Consider the following 15,814-nt stretch of genomic DNA (forward strand, 5'->3'; position numbering starts at 1 on the left):
GAACTTTGATTCAGGATGAGAACAGAAATCATGCTCTGGTGGCGCAGCGGCAGCTGGAGGTCCCATTAGCTAAAGTGGTGCTTCAGGTTAAGAACAGTTTCAGGTGAAGAACGGACCTCCGGAACGAATTAAGTACTTAACCTGAGGTACCACTGTATTTATGAATTTATGTGAAATTGTGTTTGAGACTTGCCAGCACAACCATGTAGTGGGGAAGGATTCTACATCTAAAAATTTGCCCACCTGGAAGAGGGTCCTATCTAGCCAGATGGAAAGTTTTACCCCTGGTGGGAAACTTGCCATGAACAGTATTATTTCCCTAAATCAGAGGGAGTAGCCGTGTCAAAACAATGAAGAACATCTTAAAGGCTAACAGAATTATTGAGCGCAAACCTTTGTGGACCAGAATCCACTTCATTAGATGTGTGAATTGTAAGTATTATCCACAACTGGTGTTTGCATGCATACATATACAAAGGTATAGATGGGGGGGGGGATGGGGCCAAATAACAAAGAAGTGCAAAAAGTTAAAGTCTTTGACAAATTCTTTCAAAGCTTAAGATAGGCAAAGTAACCATTCACAACTGCATTAATGGGTGATGACACAAACACAGCCATTGGGATGGGTGATAGCTCAGAAATCTCTGGTGGGATGATTGTGTTATCCTCAGTTACAGCTATTGTGAATGGTCGCATTGCTTATCACCAGCTTGATACAGAATTGTACATTTTTCTCATTTCGTGGTGATATGGCCCTATTCCCCCCCTCTATTGATGGATGCTTTAAAAATCCTCTGCATGTGACGTGAAAGAGAAAGATAAAGCACCAAGTGATAAGACTTCATGCACTAGATGCTTCTAGGCCATTAAAAAATTGTTATTCTTTAAGGTACCACTGGGCTCTTTTCTCGTTTTACATCCAAACAGGAATTCAGAAGAGAGTATGGGCAGCAAAGAGAAAAATGGGTAACGTGACCAGAACATCGGAGGAAGAAGTGTGAGGAAGAGGAAACGGTAACCAGGGTGCAACCTAAGAAGTATCAGTCTAAGCAACAATGAGTTAGGGAAGTAAGCTGATAAGTTTACTGGAATAGTCTTTGAATGTTGATGTTCCTCACCTTGTCTTAACCCCTCTTCTGCAAGCTGAGTTGCACAATTATAAAAGACATACCGGTACCTTTTCAAAATGCAGGACACTTCCAGACTGTCACCATTTTTTCAATGATAAACCTCCAAATTCAGGATGGACAATTCAAGTTGATGTGGAAGTCTTGGGCAACAAACCCATTTCCACCCCCCAAATTGGACTTGTTGCAATAGGGAAAGTGGCAAGGAGAGGCAATGGCAAGTGTGGGATGACGCTTGTCACAATTGTCATCTAACTTCTCTGAAAACAAACTAGAATGAATTCTCGATAAACAACCAACAACATCTGCTCTCATGGCAAACAAATCAAGATGTTCAACAAATGGGTCATCCAGAAGTGACTTCAGATTTTCTCTTGGAGAAGACTGTCAAGAGTTTCAAATATATTGGGTTTTTGTTACATTTTCTTGTAGCTTAACTTAGATTCATTCATTCTGATGACCTGGAGACTGGTCCTAGCCATCTCCCCTCTTCCACAACGTAAGATTAATGCTGTCGTCATCCTCAAAGGAGAGACAGTTGCATCTGCATAGCCAGCCAAAGTGTGCAGATTGTGTTGCAATCGCAGTCGTGGTGGAGAGGGCTGTCAATGGCTTCTAGCCACGATGGCTATGCTCTGTCTCCACAGTCAGAGGCAGCGATGCTTGTGAGTAGCAGTTCCTGGGAATCGCAGGAGGGGAAGAGTTCTCGTGTGCTTGAATCCTGCTTGTGGGTTTCCCATAGGCATCTAGCTGACCACTGTGAGAACATGATGTTGGGCTAGATGGGCCATGGGCCTGATCCAGCAGGCTTTTCTTATGTTTTTATGTTTGGTGTTGTATGGTAAACCATATATTAATCAGATGACAGATGCTGAGAACTTGTGACCAAGACAATTGTAGGGTCTGTATGCAAATCTCTCGATCCAATGAGGTAGATCATATGCTCATCACAAGGTATTTTGTATGAGAATCTTGCATTTATTAAAGTCAAATGTCTAGCCCACATAATTACAGAGGAAATGATTTTTTTGTTTTACAAAAGCACAAAAACATTGATGTAGTGAAAATGGGATGAATTTGAGCAACAGCTTGCCCCATAACCTGCCCAGTATGGTGGGTGGGAACTATTTTTCTTTGTCAGAAATGATTTAAACCAAAAATGTCATAAGCAAGTTTCATAATGGTTAATGATTGGCATATATATTATTTGCAAAATCACTTTGCACCAGGATTTAGTGAAAATGTTTGTTTCTCAATAGGTTTTGATGATGAGCTCCTCTTTTTATTGCTATAGGTTTAAAACATCGGAGGAATCACCAGCATTAAATGAGAGCATTAGGGGAGAAATGTTAATGGACTGGATCACAGGGTGTAGTTTGCATAGAAAGGTTTTTTACGAAGTACAGCTTCAATCTTCTTTGTACTTAGATCGAGTGTTATCTTTTATTACATCATAGTTTTCCTTTAAGCTGTTGGGATGTTGGATTAGGTGAGGAATTCCACCGTCCTTTGCTTTTAAATAGCATGGCTATGATATCACTAGATTCCTTTCTGAACCCCCCACCCTGAATTCTCTCTCTCCAGTTCTCCACCCTGGTTTCAAAATCCCATTTGACCCTTTCATTACCATGGTCTACAAACCTTCTTGTGACAGTAAAACAACAGGGGTAATTGCGCTGAAAATACCAATACCAATAACACAGTTAAAATACATAAATCTCAGAGGACCAGACCATAAGATTTCAGTTATTTGGGTGAATGAGAAATACTTTTACCCAGCACAAAAATGACCATAAGGTGGCAGATGAACCATAACCAGGGTGCAAGTACCAACAAGGTCCTCTCCCTGGTAGTTACCTGCCACATTTCATTTAGTGGGGGAATTCATAGTGGGGCTTCTGAAGAAGATCTTGCAAACTCTCCCCATGCCCTACTGCTCAGTGGTTGGACTTCTTGCACACATGGTGTTGCCGGGTGCATGAGTTAGACTAGAAATGCCTCATTCACTCAGTGAAAAGCTCAAATTAATTAGAAGTCAGTGACTGGTTCCTGGAGGAGCAAAGCAGCACATTTCAGAAGAAATCTCCTAATTGTACAGGAAGCATTCTCAGTGCTCAAAGTCAGCATTCACTAAATGCCTTTATGCAGAAGAGGCTTTCACTAGAAAGGGAATTGTTTGGTAACGTTTCAGTGGATGTCCAGAAATCATGAGATCTGATAAGGACGTTGTCCATCCGTTGCTTAGCTATGATGTAGACTGGATTCAGATTTCCAGAGTCTGGCATCTTATTACTATTTGGATTAAGCTCATGTGCATTTTCAGAAAATTTTCTTTTGTGCTGCTGTTCTCTAGGCATGGAAGGTGTTGCCTGAAAATCTCACTGCTTCTCATTATTCCTTTAAAACCCTCTTGCACCACGATGTGTTGATTTAAAGCACTATAGCTTCTGTCCATTATATGGACTCAATTTTTGCTACATGGGTTGCTCAGACTCCAAATCTAGGCCATGGGTGCTATTTTACAGGTGACACACACCTCAGTTTGAAGGAGTCCTCTGTTCAAAGAGCTGTTCAACAGAAGTCCAAGTTAAAGAGCCATAAGAAGGAAGGGTCTGGATCTTGAAGTTTGCCACCAGCAGATAGCACCTGGGCAGTAAACAGAGTAGAAACACACAGATTGTCACTTGGTCACACTCTTGTTTTCCACTATGGTGTAACACATTGTGTTTCTATTTTAATTATTGTAATTACAGTATCTCTAAATTTGAATTACATATGCAGATAAAGCTCCTAGGTCCTAAGCAACGGTGAGGACATAATCAGTGCAAAGCATATTGGGCACGTAGAAAACTCTTTCATGCCAAGAATAGGGTCTGCTTGCATCCCCCCCTTTTTTACATTAGGTCTCAAAGATGGGCATTTGTGAGGGACTGAATTAGTGGTATGGGGGATTTGACCCCAAAGAATGTTGTTTTGTGCTATAGCCCAACCTCTAAAGCAGGTATTGCTATCCCATGGTGGGCCATTCATAGCAATTCTTCTGGGACACTCCCAACACCCAAACAATTTTGGCGGCTGGAGGAAAAATCATAGAATAATACAGTTGTACAGTTGGAAGGGACCATGCTCAACTCCCTTCACTGCAGCTATTTTTTCCCAAGGTGGGGGTCAAAACCACAGCCCTGAGATGAAGAGTATCATGCTCTATTGACTGAGTAGATATGGCACCCCCCAACACCCTCCTGAACTAATCTACTAGAGAGGGCTGTATCCTGTTTGTTCTGTGTGTCCTGATTGTGTGGTATACAGTATGTATGCCATGCATATGTGTGTGTGTGTGTGTGTGTGTGTGTGTGTGAGAGAGAGAGAGAGAGAGAGAGAGAGAGAGAGCGCACATGCCCACATTTGGCCACTCCTGCCACTGGCATGTGGTACCCGCAGGATTGGCTGAGGGTGAATTGGACCAAGAAAGATTAGCCATCCTTGCACTTAAGGTCCTGTCCAGATCCATTTCAAAACAGATCCAGATCCAAAATAGATATGTGAATATGAAGGGTGGAGCCTCAAGATCTGGGGGAGGAGGGTGTTTGAGTCCAGGGAGGTTTCATGAAATTAATGGGCATCTTTAACTTGGGAGACAGGACTCTAGAATTATGTAATTGTCAAACAGAGATTATATAAAACTCTGGAAGATTAATATTTTCTTGAACTGCCCTACAGAGCCAGTATGGCAAAACAGAATGGGGGCTGAGTTTAAAGAGGCAGAAAGTTCAGCTCTTCCATGAAACTCTCAGGGTGGTCTTGAACAAGCCAAAATGCCTCTTCACAGGGGCTGTCTGTAGGATAAAAATAAGATAGCCCCATGTACACCACTCTGAGCTCCTTGTACGAGCACATGCCATAAATATAGACTTCATAAAGAAGGGGCACTAAATCCCCAATCCACCACTGATAAAGGTGCCTAAAGTGGTTGACGGCTCTACAATTTCTGATAAAAGCCCATACGAGGAAGCAAATGTTCTTAATAAGCAAAACCCACACAGTCACCATTATCTCTCCAGTGCTTAACATTCTGCTCTGCGCTGGGCAAAGAAGAAAACAAAAGCCCTGGCTGGAAAGTCTTAGCAATCTAATAGAAAGAAGGGTTTGGAGTGAGAAGGAGGAAACAACCAAAATGAAGTATATGAAAGCTGTATAACATAGGAGCCAACTCCTAGGGGCCGACGTCCCTTCACCCCCCCCAATAAAATATTTGAGGGGGCATCCCCCCATTTGGTGGGCATTGCCATTCAAATGGTGTGTGTGCACCATATCATGTGAATAATAATAATAATAATAATAATAATAATAATAATAATAATAATAATTGTTATTTATACCCCGCCCTCCCCAGCCAAGGCCAGGCTCAGGGTGGCTAACAAGCAATAATAAAAACAAGTTGAATGAATACAACTTAAAAACAAGATTAAAATACATTAAAATATTGAAACATTAAAATGAAGCCTCATCACCCTTCCTGTCCAATAACCAGGTGGTCACTAAAGGAATGAGTTCTTTGACAGGAGGGGCGAAGAGGCAGTTAATTGATGCTGATTTGACAATCCCCCCAGCCCCAAATCATTCACACACAGTGTTTGTGTTTGTTCCAAACCACCACTTTCCTCCATTGCTGCCACTTTGACCCCATTTTGTTTTCTTTCATCTCAAGCGATCTCAGCCAATCAGGGGACATGTAAGCGATGTAATGACATATGCAGTGGTCCATTAGGGAGAATGGTGCTGCCTCACCAACCTTCAAGGGAGGGTACTGCCTATTGGCTCCCTCACCCCAAGCCTCAGTTTTGCCCTTGTAGAACTCAGCAGGGAGGAGGACAGCTGGTTCCACCTATCATTATTAGCTGGTTCCATCTGTTGTTGGCCTTCTGCCCTTCCAGCCCCACTGGGCATCAGCCACCATGGGGTCATGTGTGGCACCTGTAGCCAATCTGGTTTAGCTACCAAGGGCCAAGGCAACAGGGCCAATGCTTTTGTTTTGCCCTGCTGTGCTGTGGCGGTCTTGTTGCTGCAACACAAGCAGCCTCAGCTTGATTGTCTTGGCCACCAGGACATTTTTCTTCTCTTGCCCTTTTTTGCAAGACTATGAAAAATGCTCAAAAAGGGGCAATTCCTGCACCCCCACCTACCCAGGAACTGTATTGGTTGCCTCCACTTTTTGGCTGAGCACTTGTTTTCAACTTCTCTTTACTTGATCCAACAGCATGAATCACTTGATCCAAATGAAGACTACAAATGTTATGGCTGCTCCATTGCTTAGATTGCTTCACAATGTGATAAGCCATTCATATGGATCAGGCTATGGTCACCATGCCGTTGCAAATGGCTTTAAAAGAAAAAAGGTGTCCGCATTGACATGGACAAAAATAATTCAATCAGTAGCAGTTGGAGTAATTTAAAGTGACAGCACACATACACACCTGTAAAGTCATACTTTGCAGTAGTGCTTGGATTGCAAAGTTTTCCATTTACTCAAGAGAGATAGGGGTCTAATGAAACCAACAAAGAAACAGTTAATAACATCATGCAGATTGGAGTGCAAGTTACAGAGAGACAAACTGCCCCTGGAGCTACCTAGCGGGTGGGGTCTTTTGCCTTTCAATCTGGCCTCCTCTCCTGAATTTTTGAGCAAAGCACCTACAAGGCACTTCAATGGTGGGGTGGGGTGATAAACCCTCTAAATGGCTTGTAAAAAAAAAATGCCAACACTATATTAACAAACTATTCAATGATGGCTGTCAAGTAGCTCAGCTTGTCCTCCACTCCGGTTTGGGAGTTTTCTTCTCCTGCAAGACAATAAGAAGGCACAGGGAGGGATCTTTATGGCCTCATAGCCACAACCAAACAGCCCTAGAATAATGGAACCACCGGAATGTTAATTGGTCAAGCAAAGACTCAGAAAGACTTTCTGCTCAAACAAAAAAGTGTTCCGTAATTATGTTTCCTTGTTGGTGTGACACCTCCATAGTCCCTATTCAGCACCAAAAGAGGCACTATTCCAGCAGTAAGGCAGTGGGATGACTCCCCTGCTCCCTTCTATGAGGTCAATAACTTAGGATCAATGGAAGAGTACAAGCTTTTTAAGAATAAAAAGAACTTGAAACAAGGAGGGAATCACCCCTCAACATGCATGAAGGGAACAGAGGATGGAAGGAGGTGATCTTGCTCCCCTTTATAGGTTGGGTGGTGGTGGTAGGGCTATAATTATTTGTGCTGCTGCAGGGAAGGGGTTAAGGATACCAAGTTCACACAAAAAAATGTGTGAACATTTCACAATGTGGGAATAAGAGGGAGCTGAGCACTCATCACTAACCTTGTCAGGGGCAGTATCTAATGTGACACTTGCACTACCACATTCCACATTGCAAACAGAACAGCAGTTGCAGTTTTCCAGGGTTGTTTTTTTTATCCTTATTAAAAAAGAAAGAAAGAATCCACATGGTGCCAAGAAAATGTGATATCCCCACAACAGAACCATAATCTTGAGCAAAAGCGTCTGGGCTGTTTGCAAAATCCTGTACGCATTTACAAATTACTAACAAATGTGCATCATCCTTCCAGCTAAAAAATAATCATCATAAAAAATGTGATAAAAAATGAACATTGGGTTGTACAGCATGGCACCCACCCAAGGTGTGTAATATTCAGATTTGGGAAGTTCCCAATTGCAATGATTGCACTCAGTGTTTCATTCAGTTTCCTTGAGTGTGGCCTGAGTTTCCCAATGGTGTAGCATTTTCGGGAAGAATGTGCATGGTTGAAATATGTAGGGAATTCTGAAGAGGGGAATAAAATCTGTTTTTCAACCAAGTTCAGGCCAGCATCAGTGGTTTGATCTGATGCGATTTTGATTTGATTTACTATTTGTATCCTCCTTTTCCAACAACAACGTTGAGGTCAAAGCAGCTGAAACAGCTGGGCATTAGCCAAGGTCCGCACCACATCAGGAGTTCCACTACCAACCCCCAGAGCCCTCTGACCCTACGGCTCTCCCTCCCTGCTACTGATGCTTGTTCACCTGCCCTCTCTGAACATGCAACCACAGATAACAGGAAGGAAAATCAGAAACCCCGGCTTGCCTTCGCCTCTTGCTCTCTCTCTCTTTGGCTAGTGTTACTGGTTGGTCCTAGAAGGAGAAGGCAAGCAAATGGGCATTGACAACCCCAGTGAAGAGGAGGTGGGGTTACTCAGGAAACCCCACCCAAAGGGCATCTGCCCAAGACCCCCCCAAACCCAATACATGTTCTTTATTTTCCTGCTGCTTCGTATGTGCCTCCTCTTGATTACTGTTGTTACTCTTTGTATACCATATAATAGAAATATATGTGATCAAGCAAAGACATAGGTGGCATTTCACTGGTACCGTTAACTCAGGCATAGGCAAACTCGGCCCTCCAGATGTTTTGAGACTACAATTCCCATCATCCCTGACCACTAGGGATGATGGGAGTTGTAGTCCCGAAACATCTGGAGGGCTGAGTTTGCCTATGCCTGAGTTAAACCCTTGTTATCTATGGGTATTGTGCATCTTCTATGTTTGCTGCAGCATGGGGATGAGACCTCAGCCCTGAGAAAGCAAGTCTCTATGCTGTTTTTAGCTCTCAGCTTCTGTCCACTCCACTTCTCTGGCAGCAGGACACTCCTAGCTGCCTTCCCTTTCCACCAAGAGCCAGAGTGGTGTAGCGGTTAGAGAGTCAGACTAAGACCTGGGAGACCAGGGTTCAAATGCCCCACTTGGCCATGAAGCTCATCTGGTCCCATTACTGTCTCTTTGACTAACCTGAACTACAACCTAACTTCCTCCCCTTGCTGCATAAAACAGAACTTGAATTTGCCTGGTAGCATGTTGCGCAGGGAACTGAAAGAGGGAATTATGGCGGAAGAGGGTACCAGCATCATTCTAACACTGATACCCCATCTTTCCTCCAAGGTGATTAAGGTGGTACTAAGGAGAGGTAGGAGGCACAGCGGTGGCCGAGGAAGCATGTAAAGGTTGACACAAAGGTACCACCATCTTTGGGTGAGGAAAGATTCCTGGAAAGATTGCCCCTCTTGAGATTTGGCATGTCATATAGCTGAAAGAGTGGCAGAAACCCTGCCAGAAAAAAAGTTCCTCACTGATACGCCTTTTAGGTTTATTCAGGGCCCTTGGAAGCACCTGGGTTCAAATATTTTCTTCTTTTTTGACCACACAAACACACACTATTTTCAGAAGGAAAAACATCGCAGAGGCTCACCTCAGAACACTCACTTTCTTTTTTTGACAAGTACACATGTTGAATGCCATGCCATACACACCCTGCTCCCTCTCTCCGATCCCCTATCATACTTTTTCAGCAGCAGAATATAAACATTTACAACAAAATGCACTTAGCCTCTGTGGTTATTTGCCAAGAGCTGTTGGCTCCTCACCTTGATTATGAGAGAGCCCATGTTGTGGGGCTTTGTGTGTGTCAGAAATGAGAAAAACAAATCATTCAAATTCCTCCTACACTACTTCTCCATTTACTGAGAACATCCTTTTACAAACGGTACAGGATATTTTATGCACTAGCACTGCAAAGCTATTTTTGATGGAAAAGTCAGGTAAAAGCTATCAATAAAATGCCCCCCTTCACCCACCCACCCAGTAGATTAATTAGGCTCCTCCAGGCAACCTGCTCATTAGACTTTATTAGAGATTAGACTTCCCCAGTCTTTATTGAGCATTTGTTCTGATTTGTTTATGGGGAGGTTCTACAACCATGAGCGTTTGATCTTTATTTCCTTGCACAAAGCTCACACAATGGTTAGACAACATCTAACATTTATTAAGCATTCTCTCTCATTTGTTTACAGCGTGGTTATAGGAGAAGGAGCCTTCCTCCCACATTCACCCTGATTTGCTCCTGGGGTGTTTATATGTCCCCCCCCCCAGGGTTGGCCCAAGACCTTTGGACACCTGAGATGAATCACAAAAATGGTGTGCCTTCTGCCAGGGAAGAAGGAGCGAGTGAAGATCAACGTCGGGAACAGGTGGGGGAAATGAAATCAACTTTAACCAGTGGTTGAAGTAGGAATCAAAGGCCGTCCCAGGGAGGAGGGAAGAAGGGGCCTGCTGGGTGGGTGCAGAGTCCAGGAGACCCCATAGGGCAGCCCCTGCCATTTCCTCCCTGGGGGTAAGAGGAGACCAGCAGTGCCTTCTCTTCGTTGAGAGGCCACCTTGGGGTAGCAGTGAGGGGGCTGCTGAGGAGATCCACTCTCTGGCAAACATCTCACAGCTGTTGTCGTCACTGCATCAGCAGCAGACAATACATTACGTGGAGGCTGGATTTGATGCCCCTGTGGATCCTGCCATCCAGGTTAGTCATCTCACCTTGCCTCTTGAGTGAGCCAGTTCTGTGTCTTCCCATTAACCATGCATTCATCTCACACTTTTCAGTGCATTTAACTGTCAATTTCCTAACTGCCAAAACACTCTCTCTCTCTCTCTCTCTCTCTCTCTCTCTCTCTCTCTCTCTCTCTGTGTGTGTGTGTGTGTGTGTGTGTGTGAAAGTAGATTCATTGCACTATGGTGACAGAGCACTTAAATCCATTTTAATTCTGCAACCCTAAATGTCTGGCATATACTTAAATTCCTCCCACAAAATAATGACAATCTGGAGGCACCCCTTGTCTGGCCAGATAGCAAGTCTCCAAACTAAAATCCAAAGAACCTAGAATTAAGTATCTGCAGCAGAGGGTTTTTTTTTTTTTTAAAAAAAACTTTCTACTCCCAGAGAGCACCTCTCACATTGATTTATCTGCCTCCACCCCCTCCCACCCTGGGATGTTGCTGTGTTTTCTGGAGTGCGTTGCAGGGTGCAATTTTAATATATGTGGCTGCTGGCTGGGCTGTCAAGAGTTCAGTGTTACCCCACACATAACAGCAACACATAACATGGGAAGAAAATATCTTACAGATGCATACCTGGCATTCCAGAGCTTTTCTGAGGTATTTCATTTTAGCCAACATGCTCTGCTTTTAAAAAGCCATTAATTTCACAACCCAGATGTATCTCTCACCACCACACCCAGCTTTCACGGCAAAAAAATTAAAAAATTAAAAATGTATGTCTTCCATAAAATGCGTAAAACACAACCTCCCAAGATCTGCAAAATATTAATCACACATATACAAATCCTGCCCCAGTTGTGCCCTGCATGCCCTGGCAGATAATCCAAGAGCTTCCATTGAATAACAAAGTGCAGGAAGAAAAGGCCTCAATCCAGCAGAGCCAACTCACACCAATTGTATACATGGGTCTCTTGAGGAATAGCTCCCCTCTTGCTCCTTGCTTGAGAGGTGAGCCACCCACACATTAAATGAAGCTCCTCACTCGTTCACTTCCACTGCATGGAGGCTGCTTTGTATGGTAAGCCATTCGTGGGTGCTGCTAACACGATGTTAATTTACCTGCAGAGATGCCAATATAGGTTTCTGAGCATATGAAGATGCTGAGGTGCTGCTGGCCCTAATAGGGGATTCCAAAGGCTGGGAGAGAGCTGAGCTGGGCTCTGCAGGATCCTAAGTAAGTCTCATGGCCATTATCTGGAACAGGTGTATCATCAGGTCAGGATCAGGCCCAATCATTCTGCATCATCCATGACGGCCGTTGTGAGCAGCAGGGTTGCAGATGTCACAATCTTCCCTGCTACAGCGAGATGTATTATATTTCTTTTTAAATTATAGTAACTGTTTCTAAGTTTGCATCTATACACGTAAATGAGCATGTGCACATGGAAACAAATGTCTTCTTTTGCATAAATGGTTACCCTAGGCTGCACCAAAGGACCGCAGACTGAGACCCTTGCAAACTGTCAGAGTAGACAGTACTGATTTCCATGAACCCGTGACCACACAGCTTCCTCTCCTCCTGGGGAAGAGGTTCCCACAGTGGTGTGTTTGTATGGGGCCTTTTCCCTGGGACACCAGTTTAACCTCATCACCCAGAATGCCTAGGCTCCTGGTGCTAACTTTCTTAAAGAATTGGCTAGTTGCTGCATGGAATGGAAATTAGTTTAGAAATTAGTTTCGAAGGGTAACATCTAACTACAAAATGATGGGAGCTGGGGAACAACTTGAGAAAAACTGGTATGCCGGTTTGAACATTGGGGGACCAGGGTTCAAATTCCCACCCAGCCATGAAGCTCATTGGATTACCTTGGGCCAGTCACCGTCCCTTAGCCTAACCTACCTCAGAGGGATGTTGGGAAGATGAACTGGGGATGAGGAGAGCCATGTACAGTACCTTGAGCTCCTTGGAAGAAAAGGTGCTACATGAATGTAATAAATAAAGGCAACAACTGATTGACGCGCACCTGATCAACGCGCAATCATGCATGTGATCAAGACGCCAAACCCGGAAGTGACCAGAAAACATCACTGAAGCATCACTAAAAGGACAGAGGGGGGGCATAATACTTTATGCAGGCCCCACTGACATGCATGGGGGCCCAGAATGTAACCCAAATGCCAAATGAGGATTGCCTGTAAATAAAAACAAGTACTTAGAGTACATACCAATCCATAGAAATAAAAACAGATTTTGCCACCCTTTAACTGCCAACCTTTTCTCACAGCCAGTGTGGTTAAAGAGATGAATTTGTCCCCCTCTCCATGCCTATATCCTTTCTATTCATTCTTATGGATGGTGTAGGCACTTGATTCTGCAGAATGGCAGTGGGGTCGGGGTGTTAATTTATCTGGAGACTTTCCATCATGGAGCACAACGAATGGCAATGCTCTTGTAGATGTGGTTTCAGAGCTTGCTTGATACAGTATTTTTAAAATTGCCATCTTGGATGAAATGGTTAAATGTGAATGCAACCATGTATTGACTGTGGGTGGTGATGCTTCAAAGTTTTCATGTGATTCTTGCCCACTGTCAGACACAGACTTCCAAATGGCAAGGGAAAACAACCTGTCTCTTGTGATCAATAGCTCTTGTCTTGGGCTATTCTGTCCTTTGTGCCTTTTTCTTCTCCAGCATGTCCTATTTACTTGCACTCAGGGAAAGCTAAGCTGCAATTAAGATCAAAGAAACAAACACAAGCACACCAATGGCAGCTTGTGACGCTGGTTACGTAGCTTGGACTGGTGCGGAGACTTGTCAGTGCTGGTTGGCTTTTACAGCTTTGGAGAAACTAACACACTCTGGAGAGTCTCCGTTTGGTTAGAAATATTCTGCTGTATTTTCCATCCTTCTGCTTTCAGTTGTTAGCTACAAGCCTATTTTGTCTTCCTTAGGGCACAACCCCCCACCCTTTATAAATTTCCTTTATCTACTCAAGGGAGATGCCTCCAACGGGCAGAGGAGAAGAGAATCAATGGGTCAGCTCTCTCTCTAAACCATTAGCCATTAACCACAGATTACAGACCAAAGGACCCTTTCCATTACGCAGTATTTGTCATCTGTATCTATCTATACACATTACGTACAGAAAAAAACATATGTGGACATTCACCGTATCATTTCCTATATGGGAATATAATTTGTTAAGAAGTTTAACCTACCTTTCTAGCTAGCTAATGGGTTTCACCGAGTGAATAAATAACCGGTGCCTTATAATTTTGGACATAGTTTTAGGGAATGATAATTCATTTAAAACCATCGTCACCCTCTGGGCAGTAAGGTTAACTTGTGAGTAAAGCATTCCTAACAGCAGTGACAGTGGCTTCAGAGACCAAAGGAAAACAGGTACGGTATGTAAAATCTCCGCTTCCCTCTGTCCTAATTTTGCTGACATTTATATCTTCTCAATGTCACAAATATTCCAGCATAGAAGTACGCATTTGGAAAACAGTGTTGTGATGCTGATTCTGGAGACACTAGGTCACCCGGTTCCCTCTCACCTACTTTCAGATTATCCGGTCTCTTAGACATTGATCCTGGAGACAATGAAAAATACTGGCAGGTAAGTGTTTACAGCATGGATGTGTTTTTGGTGATGCTCCTCTGATTTTGCATTGTGTGTTTTTGCAGCATAACCCATTTGATCTGTGGCAAATAATGGGCAACATTACTAGCCAATTTAGATCCCATTCATTCTAGGACTAACGTCAAACATCTGGAAAAATTAGACCCCATTCATGCTGACTTTAAACAGGCGAAAGAGCCCCACTGGCTGATAAAAGTGCTTGTGACTAAGCCCTGCTCAGGATCAAGAGCTTCATAAGCAAAAGCTTGTTTACATGTGAATGTGGAGCCAGCGTACCTTTCAAGGTACAGTATATAAGGATCATGCTATGTCTCTCTGAACAGGCGAGCCAAATCAACAGTGATGTTAATGATGTTATGAATGATTAACAAGGATGCCAGTCACAAGGAACCAATCCCACCATGGATTAATCTACACCGGATTTCAAAAATGGAACCGCATCAATATGTAGGCTATATATTAATGGTGTGTTACTCAGCTCGGCTAACTGAGTGATTGAAGTTCTGTATGCACTAAAGATGTATCATTAAAATATAGATAGTTAATAATTCAAGGTTTGCTACTCTCAGGCAGCACCAAAGCTGAGAAGAAGAAGCTCTATCTAGCTAGTGCCAAACTCTACAATTCTACCAATTCCTAGATTTGGTGTTTCAAAGGTTAATAAAAGTTTTGTCTTGTTACCAGAAAAAACAAACAAAAAAGTGGGGAGCAAGAATTGTGGACCTATTTTGATATAGAAGAAGATTGCCCTACACTTTTCATAAAAAATGACAAAAGCTTATCGGTTTAACACTGACTCCCTTGTTTAGATTTTTATGGGAAAATAAGACAATTGATCAAAAGAAAACTGAACTGTCAATTTCAAGGAGAAAAACCCATTCATAATTAACAGCACCTTTAAAAACAAAAACAAAAACCCTCCTAATTGTGTTAAGTTGGATACAGCCCATAGAAACAATTTATAACTAAGCTGCCCTTCCCAGGCTCTGTGGGGCTACAACAGATCACCACTAGAGGACAAGAGGGCAGGTCTTTTTCCCAAGGGCTCCTTTACTGGATTGTGGGAGACTGGTGTTTGTTTTGTTTTTTCCGTTCCTTTCAGGCTTTCTGCTATGCTGACTAAGAATCCATCTGAAGCGGCGTCTACCTTGCTTCTGTTAAATCCACATGAAGGCTGTTACAACTTTAGACAGGGATAGTGTGGGGCTGAGTAAACATACTAAGAAACTGGCAAGCACCCTGGGACATCTCCCATGGAGGAAACACCTTGAGAGCCTCTTGTAGGGGACTGAGAAGTTGGTGGGTGGGTGTGGCAGTGCCCAAGATCACCCCTTGGGTCTGCCTTTTCTCCTATAGAAATTGAGGTGCACTTGGGTGAAGTAGATCCCTTCAACATTGCACTCACTCTTCCTAGGGCAGTGAGTTTGAGTAAGATCTTGAGGTCAGGAGCTTTTGGGTTGATCTCCCTTCCCCAGAGCAAGTTGGCAGGGTCTGTCTTTAGTTGCTCTTACATATAACAATTTAGGTGGGCAATAGCCACTGATAAACAAGAAGCGATAGGTGAGCAATAGTCATTGATTAACAAGATCAGTGTGACTGGAGCATGGCTGCAGAGCTCTTTCCTTGACCTGAGCTTTGATTACATTAAAAAGGAGGATTAATTCAATCAGTGG

The sequence above is a fragment of the Podarcis liolepis genome (genome assembly GCF_965112155.1).
Source record: "Podarcis liolepis genome assembly, chromosome: 1".
In the NCBI taxonomy this organism is placed as follows: domain Eukaryota; kingdom Metazoa; phylum Chordata; class Lepidosauria; order Squamata; family Lacertidae; genus Podarcis; species Podarcis liolepis.